Below are 17,188 nucleotides of genomic sequence, written 5' to 3'. Positions count from 1 at the left end.
TACAGCTCTTCCCATGCTGTACTCAGCTACCCATTGCAAAGACAATTTTCTCATAATTGTGCTTTTGCTTCAGTTTAAACTATCTGAGGTCCTTCACTGCAGGGTGACCTCATCAGCTCTAGGTCAGGGATCAGAAATTTTTCTCATCTTGAGGGGAAGTTAATTCTCACATCTCCAAACAACCCATTGATAATCGTTATAAATTGTTCAACATTTACAGTTTCCTAGAACAGAATGGTTAAGCTTTGTAACAATTTACAACAACGTAAAACATCTTGATTCTTAACTTCTCTGAGTTAAAACCTACTCATTCTATTTTCTGACTCAGTGGATCTGTAAACACACTGGAGCAGGTAAGAGCTCAGTAAGATATTTGAGGTTGAGTACTAGAAATATCAATTAGGAGATCATGTCAAGACAGGTGAAAGGTCATGGCTAAACTCTTGTTTTTGCAGATATTGAATAGAAATAATTGAGATTAGATGTATCAGAGGCAAAATTGTCAAGTTCAATGGGGTCATGCTCTCAGGTTGGATGGAAAGAGAATCAAAGATAACTTTAAAAGTTTGAGCTTGAATGACCAAGATATATGGTGGTTTCTATCATTATTGAATTGAAGTACAGCTGCCTGATGCAAATTTGAGGAAATATGAAATGCAGCTATTGAGTAAGCAGAGGGAAAAGAAGCCACGAGTTTCAAAATATAAGGCGCCTTGCAATTCTGACTCATTAGAAAGCTGATGGTGCTTTGCTGTTTGATTGGAAATCTGTGGGCAACAGTCAAATATTCACACACAGCATCCATGCAAATAGAAGCAGCGTGGTTTAGCAGTGGGAGGACTTTACGAACAAGAGTCTCAGGACATTTCACTTGAAAGCTCTAATAAATCAGGTCTGTGGGAAACCTCTGCCCGATACAACACCTCCCCTCCAGGTGACGCAGCCTCACTCCTCAGTTATTTTCTCATGCGAGTTTTAACCTCTGTAGCGTCCCCCAAGTCAACTTTCAATACACTTTAGCTTGATGATTTATGTATCATGTCATTAAATATTTTATGAAAAATATACCTTTTACTCAATATACCCTGAAGTCGTTTTGGATACAGCATGTCTTTCCCTTCTCCAAGGAGTTGTTCTTTAAACCTAAAATTAAGATGACTGATAATAAGACAAAAGAGCGATTTTTCTCTTTTTTCTTCTCATTTTTGGCTCCTTAAGGCAATATGATTTTAATATTTTCTCTATGGGAAAGAAAAAACAACTACTTAGTCCTGAGTTTACCATTTTTATTCAAATACAAGACAAATTTTCAGTTCCAGCAGGTATCCATAGAGGCTTCTATCTCATCATGACCTTGTAACTGACCTTTGGCTGTGAATTTGGAAGCAGAGCTGGGTAAGTGTATTTTAAACAGCTTGCTCTGTCGTGGCATTAGATATGGCTGCAAAAATGCATGCACTACTCAGATAACCCAGACAAAACTGATCTCCTTCAAAACAGTCCAAATTAGCAATCTTTCAGTTAATACTATGTTTATAACTGATAAGGATCATTTTATGCACTTGATTTGAGGATAATTCTGAGTTATACTAAAAATGACATTTGCATTGGACTCACAGTTCATTCTAAATAATATGGGTATATTATTTGTTTGAATGAATGAAACATGTGAGTTTGGCATTCATTTTAACATCTATATTTCAAGCAACTATACCCACAGAAATGAACTTGTTCAGGGTTTTATCTGATGACACAAATTATGCCATTTATTATCAGATTACAATTACTCAGTAATGTGTTTATTTTTTTCTCTAATCTCAGAGTGTGAGCATTGAAACTTATACTTTGGATGATAAGTAAGTTATCTGATTAATTTAAAAGTATTTTGTATGTATTACCCCATGTCTCCTTTATGTTCCTTTTGATTCATAAATGGCTGTTTGATTCACACAAGTCAAGATGCCAATTTTAGGATGAATTCAGTGGGTCAATAAAACTGATTTTATTTTGCTTGGAAAACTTCAACTCTAAGAAAATAGTATTATTTTAATGGGCATTTATTGACAAGAGAGATAAATTATTGGGGAGAAAAGCAAATATTGCTTCTATAAAGACAATATTATAAGGCATGTGCTGCCAATGATCTGTCAAGTGTGTTTACGAATGCTATCCTTCTTCACAGGAGAAAAGAAAGCTCAGTGTTCGCGGAAAATGCTTCCAGTTTGAAATACTGGTTATAGGCATCAGAGTCATAGATTTATAGCTGGCATTATTTTCTGGGTCTAAGGAAGACATTACACATCTAAATATATGATACACTTGGAGGATAATATTCAGCCACACAAAAATACACTTTCTTGGTTCTTTCTTCCTACACATCACTAACCACAGACACAAGCAAAGCTGTGCACGTGAGTGACAGACCAGCCCTACTCAGATACATGTCGCATGCTACAGGCATCTGACGCTAACACACACACACACACACACACACACACACACACACACACACATTTCAAAACAAAACTTCTGTGAGTTTCAATCTTCCTTGCTTCAGCTCTCTGATGAGACATTTCCTGCTCTCTTAAGTTAATGTCTGTATTATCAGAGATTGAGAAATGATAAATTATTATGAAAGTATGTATTGTATAGATATCTCTTGTTAAGAATGTATATGCATTTACTCATTTATAAAAGTAGGCTTTCTTACATTAAATCATTGAGACTTGAGATGTTGGTTTGAGTGCATAAAGTCGTGAGGCATTTGTCATGATCTTTGCAGATCAATCATCTTGAAAATAATTTTCAGTTGCATGTATTTGGTTCCTATTTCAGCTTAATGCAGAGAAAATGAGGTTGATGTGATCACTGGCCTTAGCATAGGAGCTACTTAATAAATTTGGTAACTAAATAAAAATCAGAAATGTTATACCTGTAATTATAAATTCCCATAAAGAAAACAAATCCCCAGCATCTACAATGATATATAGCAAGATAAAGGTCTATTGCTATTTTAATGTGGTTTCTCAAGGCTCCATCAAAGGAGGCATTTCAAAATTTCCTCACACACCTAGGCAGCAATAATGAGAGGTAGTATTATGACATGATTGTATGTTTCTTTCATTGATATACTGTTTTAGGTATGAAGAGTTTATGCCTTTTATAAATCACAAATACAGAATTTGATGGGCTACAGAAAAGATTCTCAGCTTTTTCTATTCTCAATCACGGGTGTTTTTCTTATTCATTAATTTAAATAAATTAAAAATATACTATGTATCTATTCTGTAGTAGGCATGTAACTAAGAATATATTTCTTGTGACACACACACACACACACACACACACACACACACACACAGAGAGAGAGAGAGAGAGAGAGAGAGAGAGAGAGAGAGAGAGAGAGAGAGAATTTGTTTTGGTCTGTTTTAGATTTTTCCCTTAAAATGCAAGAAGATTAGCTTCTTTGATTGTTCGCCATTGATTAATAGTTTTGCTCATCACTAACTCATTTACGCTATGTGCCTGCTTACTTTTTTGAAGTACACACATCATGGTACTTGTGTAGAGGTCAAATAATTGTTCTTTCTCTGAAATAATTCCTGAGCCTCAAACTCTGGTTTGTTCAGGCTTTGTTAGAAGCAACTTTACCCAATGTACCATTTCAGTGTCCCACTTTTAAAAAATATATTCACTACTGTTTCTTATTAAGACTCTATAGCATTTATTATTAATTATTTTTACTTTATGTATGATTAGTTTGCCTGCATGTGTATCTGTGCAGAGTGTCAATGTAGTTTCTAAGGAGATTCCTTAGAACTGATCCGGAAGAACTGTATCAGATTATCAGATTCCATAGAACTGGAGTTGCAATGGTTGTGAGCCACTATGTAGGCACTGAGATTCAAACCCTGATCTTCTGGAAGAAAAGCCAGTGCTTTTAACTGCTTAGCCATATTTCCAGCCCCTGGTCCACTTTTAATTCCCCATAGACAAAATTTACACAATTTTCCTTTCCTTCCTGCTATACAAATTAAATGTCTGTTTCCCTCATAATACATATTTTCATGGTTACTTTAGTGACCATTTTGTCTTTCATTATCAATGCTGTCTTCTTTTAGCACTAGAAAACAATAATATATTTAATTATTAAATTAACTTAAATTTTAAATTAAAGTTATAGCCATTGCTCTTTAATTAGCTTGGCAAACAATTTCATAATGTTTACTACAGTATTGATATCAATATTTATTCAAAAGGCATGCTTGACAAACATTCACAATTCTAACATAAAAATTGACATTTCTTACTACTACATCACACTGCCTATAAATAAAATAAATAGAGCTAGAAAACAAGGAAGAACTGTTTGTGATCTAGCCATCTAAACACAAGAATTATTGAAAGTGAACCTTTGCATAATACAGGTACATTTGACATATAACTTAACATAAACAAATATAAAGAAGCTTTTAATTGTGATTCATAATATTATTCTATTTGACTATACAAACCAAAAGAAAAATATGATAAAATGATTTGATTCAAATAAATTTAGATTTGACTTTCACTTAATGAAATACTTTTAAAATTTCAATGATAGTGGAAATAGTTTTAACTTGAATGTGTTTGAATTCAAAATAAATAAATTTTCTGTATAGAATTTATTTAAAAGGAATGAATCAGCTTAATACATATGCCACAGTCAAAATAACTATTTTCATACTTTATTCATACTTTATTTTATTTCAAAAATTTAGAATATGCTTGGAACAACTTAGACACAGGAAACTAATCTGAATTATACATTTTGTGTTGTTCTAAAAATAATCTGTTAGGCATGTCTGCACTTTAGACTCAAATTGGTTCAGATATAAAAGCAATAATTCATGTTTTATTAAAAAATTGAGAACTTAGCAAAATATTGTCTCTAACTAAGGCTTTGAATAGAATATAATTTCAGGAAAATGTTTCTCCCTGTTTCATAGACATTACCCTTAAATATCTTGAGGGCATGCCACATTTTTCTTTTGCTTGAATAATACCATTTGGTGCACATATTTTCTATTGCAAATTACTGAAATGTAACTTTGAAAATCTGATCAATTTGAATAAATTTCAGGTTCGATTTATTTCACTAAATAAGATATAGGCCACAACTTCTGTCACTTGACACAGATAGTTTAGGGAAGCAGTTCCTCCCACATAAACAATACGTTGCTTATTCTGTTCCTATAATTATTCTGCTAGAGTCTAGATTTCCATCACTGTCACAAAATGCTTACTAGACATGACTGAAAGGGGTAAAGCTTACTTTGATTCATAGTGCAAGTGGTTTTAGTTCATGGTCATTTGGCTCTCAGTGTATGGTGTATATGAACATTTTCCCTTCAATCAAGGAGTTTGTATCTTTTACTTTTAGAAATTAATAGAGGACAACTTATTCTACTCCAGAGGCTTTGTGGAGAGAGGGAAGCCACAGCTAGTGAGATTACAAGAAATGAAATATGTCCGTGGTATGTAATGGTCAGCCTAATCAAAACTTAGCATGTAGATCTCATGTCAGGAAGTGATGCTTTGTGGGAAAGTCTATTAATAGCCCAATCATTCAAAACATCAATAAGCAGAGATGAATCACACAACCTTCTCAGGCACTTGGTGTGGTGGAGGCAGGAGAGGTACATACCTTTTACTTATAATGCACAGGTACCTAGTTGAGTTGGAATGCTATTGATAAACCTGAGGTAAAACACACAATATATGACTTCTAACTGAATGGAAGTTTAGGATGATAGGAAGTAGGCAGTGTTGTTTTGATTAAATGGAAATCTATAAATTACTGGACTTCCAAATCTTATTATCTGTAAAGATAATTCTGCCTAAACCTATGCATATATGGCACTTTTCTTACCAAGAAATGGATATAATTTCCTCTGCACTAGTGTATCTTCTGTTATAGTAACAGGCTTTTAGAAATTGGATGTGGTGGAAGAATAATAGTGTAATTTCTTTCTCTTTCTTCTATTTTGCATTTGCTTTTTTCCTGCTTTAATATTTATTAATATATTAATTACACATGTTAATTATGTGTGGTATATTTTTAAACACATGCAAACTTTATGCACCAATTAAAGCTAACTTCCTTCCTCAGCTCTCCAACCTTTTCCAAAGCATAACAATTAAACTCTACTTTCAGGTCAGTTTTTAAGCTTCAATAGACAAGAGAGAACATCTTGTCTTCTTTTTGTTCCTGCCTCATTTCAGTTAACATGATGTCCTCTGGTCACCCTGTTGCTGGAGATTGCAAGATATCTTCCTTTATTGTGAAACAACTCCATTATGAACATGTACCACATTTTCTTTATCTGTTTATCTGCTGATAAAATGAACATATGTTTTTCGAGTTGTCATAATAGTTCTTCCACATGTATGCTCATGTTCATGGAAAATGCATCCAAAGTAGAGATATCTGAAAAACCCTACTAAAATGTTTATGGAGAAAACAACACTTAGATGATGAGAAAACATGAAGTCAGAAACTGAGTAGTGGAGAATTTTATTGAACCAATTGGACTGCTAGACCCTAACCTACCAGTTGATGTGTACTTAAAGCCAAGATAAAACCTGCCTCAGGAAAGACTTCAGCCAGCACCAGATGCTACAGAGGAGTCCAGTATTCACAGCCCTGCTTGAGTGTATGACACATAAATCCATGAGAGGAAGAGTAATGTCTGCTGTTTAAGTCATTGATGTTGTTTGATAAAAAGCACAGATTATTGAATTGTGAGACAGGCTGCATGATTAGAGAATTTTGTTAATTTATGACATCTTTCCCCTCTTTTAGCACATTCTACACTCTTTTCATACTTAAAAGTTGTACTTTTTTAATAAAAAATTCAGGTCTACAGAGAACATTATTAAACTATGCGATACAATTATGTTGGCTAATAGACATTTTTGCCTGTGTTGATAAAAGGGAGAGCTTGTCTTGGTCAGGTGCTCAACCTGTTCTCCTATGTACTGATACTCTATATTCCAAATCCTTGGCTACAAAAGCAGCAAGTTGTTATATAAAGTTCTGTTGAACTTATAAAAAAAGTGACATTTTGTACTTTTTTGGAGACACTTATTCTATAAATATTTGTCATTTATGCAGATACAAATTTTATCTACATAGCCAATCATTACATCTTCTTAGTGTAATTCCTTATCTTTTGCAATGGCTACATACTCAAAGATAATTCTACATTTGAAGGTAAGATTGGTTTTCTGACTTTATCTAACTAGCAGAGTAGAAGGGGATGATGTCTGCATGTATGGTTACTAAGAATTATAGGACAAGATTAGAATTAATATTTAAACTTCTTTCTTCTATGGCTGGAAGGTACATCTGATTTCTAGAGATTATTGTAAACCATGAGTCCTGTGCCTTGACTTAAGGATGGATGCAACAAGTTTTAAAGAATTTATTTTCCAAAAGTCATGGGGATTTATTTCAATGCCAGTCTGTGATTATGGGAAATGAATATTTTTTAAAGGACTAAGGATACCCTTTTGATAGTATAATACAAGTTAATAACAAAAATTTATTTCTTTACCTACAACTGTTTAAATCTTCTGATCTCAATTCTTGCTTATTTCTTAGTGTTGGCATTCCTTACTTTTCCTGTCATTGATGGGTTCAAATTGTTCATGTTTATAACAGTCCGGCTATGTAAGTTTAGTAAGAATGAATCCACATCATATTATTATATATTGCCACTCTTGATCTTTAATTGGGTGCCTTCTTTCTACATCTTTTATATATAAACCATGGAGATAGTTTCAGCAAAAATACTATTAAGCCAGCTTAGAAAGAATTCACCTATCTTTCGTCTTCCTTCTTATTAATTTTCCATCCATTGCCTCTGACTCTGCTAGCTCATGGTATCTCATTCTCTGTTGCAATAGCTTTGACATCCATTGTAATTGTATTGAATAAAAGTTTCCTTACTCTTTTAACAAGTGTCAGAACATTTTCCCCTCTAACACTACAGACTTAATATTTCCTGAATCAAAAGACTTCCTAAGAAAATAATTCTGTAGATCTGTTCAGGCATTAAGACTAAGTTTTGGAGGAGCGTTTCTATATTTATATTAACTATTTTTATTATCTAGACCAGTAGAAACAATAAATTTATGAATCATCAATAAGATATGAGTTGTTCTTTTATGAATGAAGGAAGAAAATTTTTGATATATATATATATATACCAATTGGTATATATATATACCTTTAATTTTCAGTTGTTTATTTAAGTGGGTGGAATGCACTTGGGGAGTACACACTCATGTGTATATACTTGTATTTATGTGTAGTTACAGGTGTATGTTGAGGCTAATGGTCAAAGGAGGTTTTTAACCATTGTAGCTCAGCTCTGTAATTTTTGAAATAGGGACTCTCACTAAAGAAAGAGCTTACATATTTGGCTAGATTGTTCAGCAAGTTGCAAAGATTCTTCCGTCTCCACTCCCAAGTACTGGCATTACAGATGTTTGCTGATTTGCCTGTCTTTTTTTACATGGGTGCTAAGGAATATGAATATAGGTTCTCAGTATTACATAATGTATTGCTGTTGAGCCATCCTCCCCAGATGCTAGATTTATTTTAGTATCCACATTTCCTGTACCTGGATTTTCCTTAAAAGGGGATATATACTGATCAGTGCATTATACATTGTGGGAGCTGTTGGAAGTTGAAAGAAAGATGGAGAGAAAGTATTCTTGTTAATATATCAGATAAATTGAAAACATTCCTTATAAACACATTTCAATCCTACTAAGTGTAATCCTAAGCCTACTGTTGGGTTAGTAGTAAAATGATTTGCTTCTGCACAATTATTAATAGAAGACAAATAGGTTTTGGTTTCAATATTTATTTTGCCAGTTGGAATTTCTCTTTGTGTTGTTTTTCCCCTTGTAGTTTTTCAACTTTTCCCACAAAGGTCAACTTTGTCTTAGGCAGTTTTCTGATGCTGTGATAAAACACAATCATCAAGGTAACTTATAGAAGGAATGGACTCTATGGCTCTTACTATTTCAGGGGAACAGGAGTTGAACACTGTCATGGTGATGATCATGCCAGCAGACATGGAGGTATGGCGCTGGAGAAGTAGGAAAAACTCTTATCTTGCCACCCATAAGGAGCTGCAGAGCACACTGAGATGACACTAGTCTTGAATGAAGTCCATCTCCAATGACCCAATCCTGTAGAGGTTAGATCCTGGTTTTCCCTCCAAACCCCATGCTTCCAGAAGTAAGACTCAAACTCAAAATATATTTATAAATACCTTTGCCATTTAGCTAAGCTCTTCTCTAACTAGATCATAATTTAAATAACCCATCTATTTTAACCAACATTCTGGCACATGGCTAGTTACCTCTGCTCAGGTATCAAGTGCCTGTTTCCTCACATCTCCCTGGGTGACTCGTCAGTGCCTGGCTCTACGCCAGAGCTCTTTCAGTCTCTGGATATCCCACCTTCTATTTTATCCTTTCCTATAGATCATAGTTTTTGCCTTTTAATTGACAGATGATGCTTCCATATAATACACAAGATGTTCTCTCTACACAACTCCTCCAACAGCGCCGTGCTTCCTAGTCCTTGCCAAACGGTTCTACCAGTTAGGGATTAGGTATTCAAAGGTGAGCATATGGGACCATTGCCTTTCAAATCACTGCAAGCTGGCATTTGATCTCAAAACATTCAAGACCTGGGGTTATTCCACAGCCCACCCTACGTCAGTTAGTGTAGTGGCAGTGCAAGGTCACATATAAGCAAGGTTTTATGTATAGAATTTTTAAATAATTAAGAAAATAGTTTCTTCCAGAAAGCATTTAAAATTATGAGAAGAAATTATAATTTTATGACTCCTCAAAATTTATTAGTGCCTTACTATATCAATATTTTTTAATAACATTGACTCAGAGAGAGCACATGGTTATAAACGAATACCACAGATTCGGAGAAAGTTTAGATGTTACTTCAGATGTTATAACAGGTCTAATTTTGTATATTACTAATTAAAGCATAACTTAATTAAATTCTGATGAAATTATTCATACAGAAATACATCTTGATATTTTAATTCTAGGCATGTATGGTTGTTAGTGTAGAAAACCAAAATACCCATATTGTTTATTTCTGTTATAGTGGTTTAAAAAAAGAAATAAAAATGAATAAACAAGCAAAAATTAACTAATTGTTTCAAGTAAAGAAACTTAATAAAATATGGGCTTTAATATTTCTTCTATGACTACCAGGATAACATCATTTTAGGAGAGTTAGGTTGGCATAGAATCTTTTACCCTGCAGTCCTGCCTCAGCCTCCAGGTGCTGGGCTTACAAGAGTGTGACACTATAGCCCAGAAAGGATCTTTTATATTTTAGAGAATTTTAAAAAACATTTAATTAATAAAATGAAAATATATTTATTTATTTTGTGTCTATGAGTGTTTTATTCACATGTATATCTTTGCATGTGTGTACCTAGCACCTTTGAAGGCTAGAAGAGAGCATTAGGTATACTGGAACTGGTAATCACAGACAGCTGGGAGCTAACTTACGAGTACTAGAAGTTGAACTCAGTTCCTCTAGAAGAACAAAAGGTGCTCCTTATCACTGAGCTATATTTCCACCCCACGTTCTGGGAGATTTTTATAAAAGGACTCAAATTCATGTTTTGAATCAGAAAGAAATTTATTGTCCTATTTATTATAGACTGAAAAAAACCTATGAAAATGGAGAAGCTCTGGAAAGCTCTTTGCCTCCTTTGTGTTTTTAAAAATTAAATTATTATTAAAATTTCCCTAGTCATTTATTTTAGGCAGATTGTCATTGTTTTAAAAATATTCTAAAACAATGTATGCCTGAAATAATTATTTAAATTAACTTGTTTATTAATTAGTTCATGCAACTAGGACAAAGTATTACAGAGTAATAATCATAAAATGTAAAATTTATTTTTCATAATTATTTAGCAGGGGAAGAGTAAGGTGCTTGAAGATGTAGTATCTGATGTAGCCCAAGTTTCTCCATCTTGCTATATCTCACCAGCATAGGAAATGCAAGAGATCCTTAGCCGCCTTCTTCTCAGGCGCTAATCCAACCCATGAAGATTCAGTTTCTTATGACTTCATTGTGGTGACTGACTTTAATATAGTAAAGTTTGGAGTGATAGCTAGCAAATAGTTTCTGCAAATTATGTACCCTAACCACGTGAATTCTAAACTTGTCTTCTTTGCATACACGTGTGACTTTTCATATTGAGATTTGGAATGGACAAAGCTTTTGTATTTGTTCTAAGGGTGCATGATATGTGGAGAGTGACTCTTAGTGAAGTGACTCTTTCTTTCTTTCTTTCTTTCTTTCTTTCTTTCTTTCTTTCTTTCTTTCTTTCTTTCTATTTCTTTCTAAGAATTGATTTTCTATTAGACATTTGCTTTATTTACATTTCAAATGGTATCCCCTTTCCACATTACCCCTCTGAAAATCCCCTATTGCATCCTGCTCCCCTTGCTCATCCCCCCAACTCAATTTCCTGAATTGAAATCCCCTATTCTGGGTAATCAAGCCTTCACAGCACCAATTGCTGTCCTCTCTCTGATGACTGAAATGGTCATGTTCTATTACATATGTAGCTGGAACCATGGGTCTCTGTATGTGTACTCTTTGGTTGGTGGTTTTGTCCCTGGGAGCTCTGGGGGTACTGGTTGGTACATATTATTGTTCCTCTTGCAGGGCTGCAAACCTCTTCAGCTCCTCGGGTCTGTTCTCTAGCTGCTCAACTGGGGACTCTATGTTCATTTTATTGTTTGGCTGTGAGCCATGGGTATTTTGATACACTTTCCAATAAGGATCAAAGTAGCCACACTTTGGTCTTCTTTCTTCTTGAGCTTCATGTGGTCTGTGAGATGTTATACATCACATCAATCAGAATGGCTAAGATCAACAGCTCAGGGGACAGCCAATGCTGGAGAGGATGTAGAGAAAGAGGAACACTCCTCCATTGCTGGTGGGATTGCAAGGTGGTAAAATCACTCTGGAAATTAGTTTGGCGGTTTCTCAGAAAATTGGACATAGCACTACCTGAGGACCCAGCTACAGCACTCCTGGGTATATACCCAGAAGATGCTCCAAAATGTAATAAGGACATATGCTTCACTATGTTCATAACAACCTTATTTATAATATAGCCAGAAGCTGGAAAGAACCCAGATGTACCTCAACAGAGGAATGGATACAGAAAATGTGTTACATTTACACAATGGAGTACTACTTAGCTATTAAAAACAATGAATTCAGGAAATTCTTAGGCAAATGGATGGAGCTAGAAAATATCATCCTGTGATATTTTCATCCTGTGAGTGACATAACCCAATCACAAAAGAACACACACAGTATGCACTTGCTGATAATTGGATATTAAAAGCTCAGAATACCCAAGATACAACTCACAGATGACATGAAGCTCAAGAAGTGACTATTTTATACTGATGTTGTTGGGACAATTGACAAAATTGAACCCGATTAGATGATAATCATGTACTAATATTGATTTTCTGGTTTTAATGTAGAAGAACATACTTGTTTGGAAGATTAACAGTGAAAGGACTGAGTAGGCCAGAGACAGGTTGACTCAATGACAGGCTCCAAACTGGCAGTCTGAGAGACTATCTAAGTTTCTGTTTCCCAGAAATGAGAACCTGGATTCAGAAACCTGTGGTCAGCCAACCACAGCTATGGGCAGCCAAACTGAGGATACCTTGTCATCTGGTTTGAAGCAAGAATAGGTAGCTAGAATGAGTAAGAACCCCCTGGGAAGTCTCCAGAGCCTAACCAGGTATAGAATCAGACAGACCACAAGGGGTCTTCATTCCCAAATGTGGAGACCCTGCATGCAAGAAATTCAGCTGAATAAATGCTCTTTGATTTCCAGTTGCCACTGTATGTGGTGTGGGATTTGCCCATTCCCTGGTCTTCTGAAAGTTTTACTTTCTTCAAGGAGTATGCAGATTTCCCAGTCCCTAAACATATGCTCAAAAAAATCCAGTCTTTGTCTTTACTTTTTTTTTTTTTTTTTTTTTTTACATTTTGTAAGTAGGCAACTTGGTGAGGATAGAGTTAATGATGTAAGCCTCAATCAAGTGTAATGTCAGGATGAAGCCACACGAAAACAATATTTCCAAAATGCGCATCTTATTAATATATGAATGCCAATTTGATTCACACTAAGCTTTCACTGATTGTTTTTAGGCTGTTTGGCTTAAAATATTACCTTAATGATATGATCTAAAATATTATAGAAATATTTTATTTCTATAATTCTCCAGTTATATTTCGTATTTGTATTAGGAACAGAAAGTGGTATTTTGGTATCAGATTGGAAATGGTGCTATCTCACAAAGAGATATTGAAAAGAAAGTTGGAGACATAGCAGACAGTACCTCTGTTGGAGCACTGTACCACCCACAGGCCCGGAATGTTATCCCTATTGGACCTTGTGACAATAGCATAGAGATCATAACCTTCCTGCTGTCTCCAAGAAACAGGATTTGTATACAATGCTTATCAAGATGTCTGAAATTTTCCAACTCAAGCAGATACAATCTCAGATGCCTAACTCCATTTCCCCCAGAAGTTACACAGCTAACTTTTTCTTCTTCTGAAAGACTTCACATAAGCTGCACAACACCCTGAGCAATATAGGAATGTTTGATTCAAGACTGCCACCAGATGCTGTTTCTGTGTACTCCACACAACAGGCAACTTACCAGGTAGTCCAGAGCAGTGTTGTTTTAAAGCCAGCAACAGTGTCTGCTCTTTGAGAGCTGGACCATGCTGTCTCCACAAAGTCTGTGTTGTCTTACTCATCTGTAGAGTCCCATTTACACATTACCATGCCATTTTGCTATAGATTCTTCTTCATATCCAACTTTACTCTATTGAATAATAATGTATTTTTTTATAGTCACCACTGCTGGAATTCTAGCACTGTTATAATCCTGACTATTATTCGTTCTTAACAAGAACTTCAGAATGTAAGTTTAAAATTTCAACAGAGTTTAGGTTGTCTGTTGAGAACCCTTGACTATATCACAATACTCACTTGACTTTATTTTTTTTACCGTGGTGCAACAGAGATGTAGTTTGTTGTTAGAAGCCAAATATTTAATAAATACAGATATACAATGGCAGTTGTGGCCACTGGTGGTCATAAATTATCACTTAATTTTACATAATACTAATATTTTAAACCATTTCTTATATATGAATGATATTCATCTATCAACCTGAATACCTGGAGAATGTCACTTTTACTGAGCCAAAAATCTAATACTTTTCAGTTTTTCTAGTTGTTTCTGATGGTTATATTTTGGGAGACATGTTTGCTAAAGATAATTATAGGCTTGGTGTGAATAACTGGCTTTTTGGTACATGTAGAATTCAATAGATATTCATTTTGTCTATCTGGGCATAAATAATGTCAAAGGATGACATGAACAAGCCAACCAACTGCATCACCATCATCTGGAAGGTTTTTGAATGCAAATTTTCACACAAATACCTGGACATGTCCCAAGGAATCTGTGCTATGGCACCTAGTGCTGTGATTCTTTGTAATGGTTTTATTAATTATTTGGCAATTTTGTATCTGTACATCATGAGTTTTGGTCCATTATTATATTCTATTACTCTCTTTCATCTCCCTTGCTTTAATGATCAAAGCATTATCTCGAATAATACTCTCTGTCTCTGTCTCTGTCACTGAATCTGTCTCTATCTCTATCTCACATACACACATGCACAAACTGTGTGTGTTTGATTAACTGAATTTAATTAGAGAATAAGTGGAGATTTATTACTGAGCAAATAACTCATTAGTTTCTTCCTCCCTGGAGAATATGACACCTCTTCCTGCCAACCATGAACTACCCATAATCCCTCAGGGATAGGTGGGTCTTCCAAAGCTCTCTTCCATACCTGATAAGATCTTGATGCTCAATTTTGTCCAGGCTGTGTGCTGGTAAACATGGATGCAGTACGTACATGAATTCTAAAGCTGTATTATGTCCAAAAACACAGGCAAATAGCACTTCCTTTATCTTGATGGTTATATTTTTTTCTACCCTCTCTTCCTGAGCATTGAAGTATGTGATATAGATAAACCATTTATTGAGGATTATTTAATAGTTACTTCTTCTCATTGCTTTGACCTGTTATGATCATCTCCACTAATGCCTATCCACTACAAAAGGAAGCTTATCTGAGGAAGAAGAATAGAAAGAAGAAGAATAGGAAGAAAGAATAGAAAAACTCAGAGGACGGCAGATGCTGGAGAGGATGTGGGGGAAAAGAAACACTTCTCCATTGTTAGTGGGATTGCAAGCTTGTAAAACCACACTGGAAATCAGTTAGGTGATTCCTCAGAAATTTAGACATAGTACTACCCGAGGACCCAGATATACCACTCCTGAGCATATACCCAGAAGATGCTCCTACATGTAATAAGGACACATGCTCCACATAGCAGCCTTATTTATAATAGCCAGAAGCTGGAAAGAACCCAGATGTCCCTCAACAGAGGAATAGATACAAAAACTGTGGTATATTTACACAATGGAGTACTATTCAGCTATTAAAAACAATGAATTCATGAAATTCTTAGGCAAATGGATGGAACTAGAAAGTGTCATCCTGAGCGAGGCAACCCAATCACAAAAGAACAGACATGGTATGCACTCGCTATTAAGTGGATGTTAGCCCAAAAGCTCAAAATAAGGAAGTTACAATTTACCCAGCAAAGGCAGCTCAAGAAGGAGGACTTAAGTGAGGGTGCTTTCTCTGAGAAAGGGAATAAAATACTCATAGGAGCAATAAAGGAGGCAAAGTTTGGAGCAGAGACTGAAGGAAAAGCCACCCAGAGACTGCCCTACCTGGGGATTCATCCTATAAACAGTCACCAAACCCCAACACTATTATGGATCACAAGAAGTGTATACCATAAGGAGCATGCCATGGTTGTCTCCGGAGGGGCCCTGCCAGTGCCTTATAAATACAGAAGCAGATGCTAACAGTCACCAATGGACTGGGAGTGGAGTCCACAATAGAGGAGCTAGAGGGTGGTCTGGAGGATCTGAAGAGATTTACAGCCCCATGGGAAGAACAATGATTTTGGCCACCCAGACCCCCCCCCCAGGACTCCCAGGGACTAAACCATCAACCAAGGGGTACACATGGTTCCAGCCAAAAATGTGGCAGAGGAATGCCTTGCTGGGCATCAGTGGGAGGAGTGGTCCTTAGTCAGGTAAATGCTCAATAGATGCCCCAACAAAGGGAAATCGAGGTGGAGGGAGGTGGGAGTGTGTTGGGTGGAGGGGCATATAGGTAGAGGCAAGAGGTGGGAGGAAGGGCTGGGGGTCTCTGGGGAGGGGGGGAAATCAGGAAAGGTTTTACCATTGGCAATGTAAATGAAGATGATATTCAATAGAAAAAGAAACACTCTTCAATGGGCATAAACATAAATATTTAGAGACACTTTGACAACATATTCATTTTCAGAACAACAATAATTTATTCTCTCCCCCAGTATTATAATCTTGTCAACCACAGGATTGGGATTACATTTAGTAGACATGAGCTCCTTCCTGTGCTGTGGGTTTCAAAATCAATCAGAAAGTTGTTTACTTAATAATATCCATCCTAATATTACAGCATCAGGTATATATTGCAAATGGGTTATTAGTAGTTGATGATATCCATAGCTGGACAGTATAGGTGATGACTTTTCTCCCCTAGTAGCCTTCATAGCAATTTCTAGCACTGTGATATCTAACCAATAAGGAAGAAACTTTTGTAAATGTAAGTTTTATTTGCCTGATGTGATTATCATCTTGGAAGCTTATTGCTGAATAAATTCATACTTTCTAGGTCTTTTTGAACCCAGCTGTTCTGGGTTAAAACTCTTTTCCAAGCTGACTGATTTAATCAGGCTTCTCTCAGCTTCTCACTGAATTGCTCAGCTTGGCCTCTAACTCTAGAAACTTCTTTTAATATCCTGGCTCCTTCTTATTCTCTGGCTTCTCCTGCCTCTGCTGACCTGCACTGAACTAACTGTAAGAACTCACACAAGAACTCAACTCCAATGTT

Source organism: Apodemus sylvaticus, chromosome 20 (assembly GCF_947179515.1).
Source record: "Apodemus sylvaticus chromosome 20, mApoSyl1.1, whole genome shotgun sequence".
NCBI lineage: Eukaryota > Metazoa > Chordata > Mammalia > Rodentia > Muridae > Apodemus > Apodemus sylvaticus.
This window is presented reverse-complemented; position numbering follows the sequence as displayed.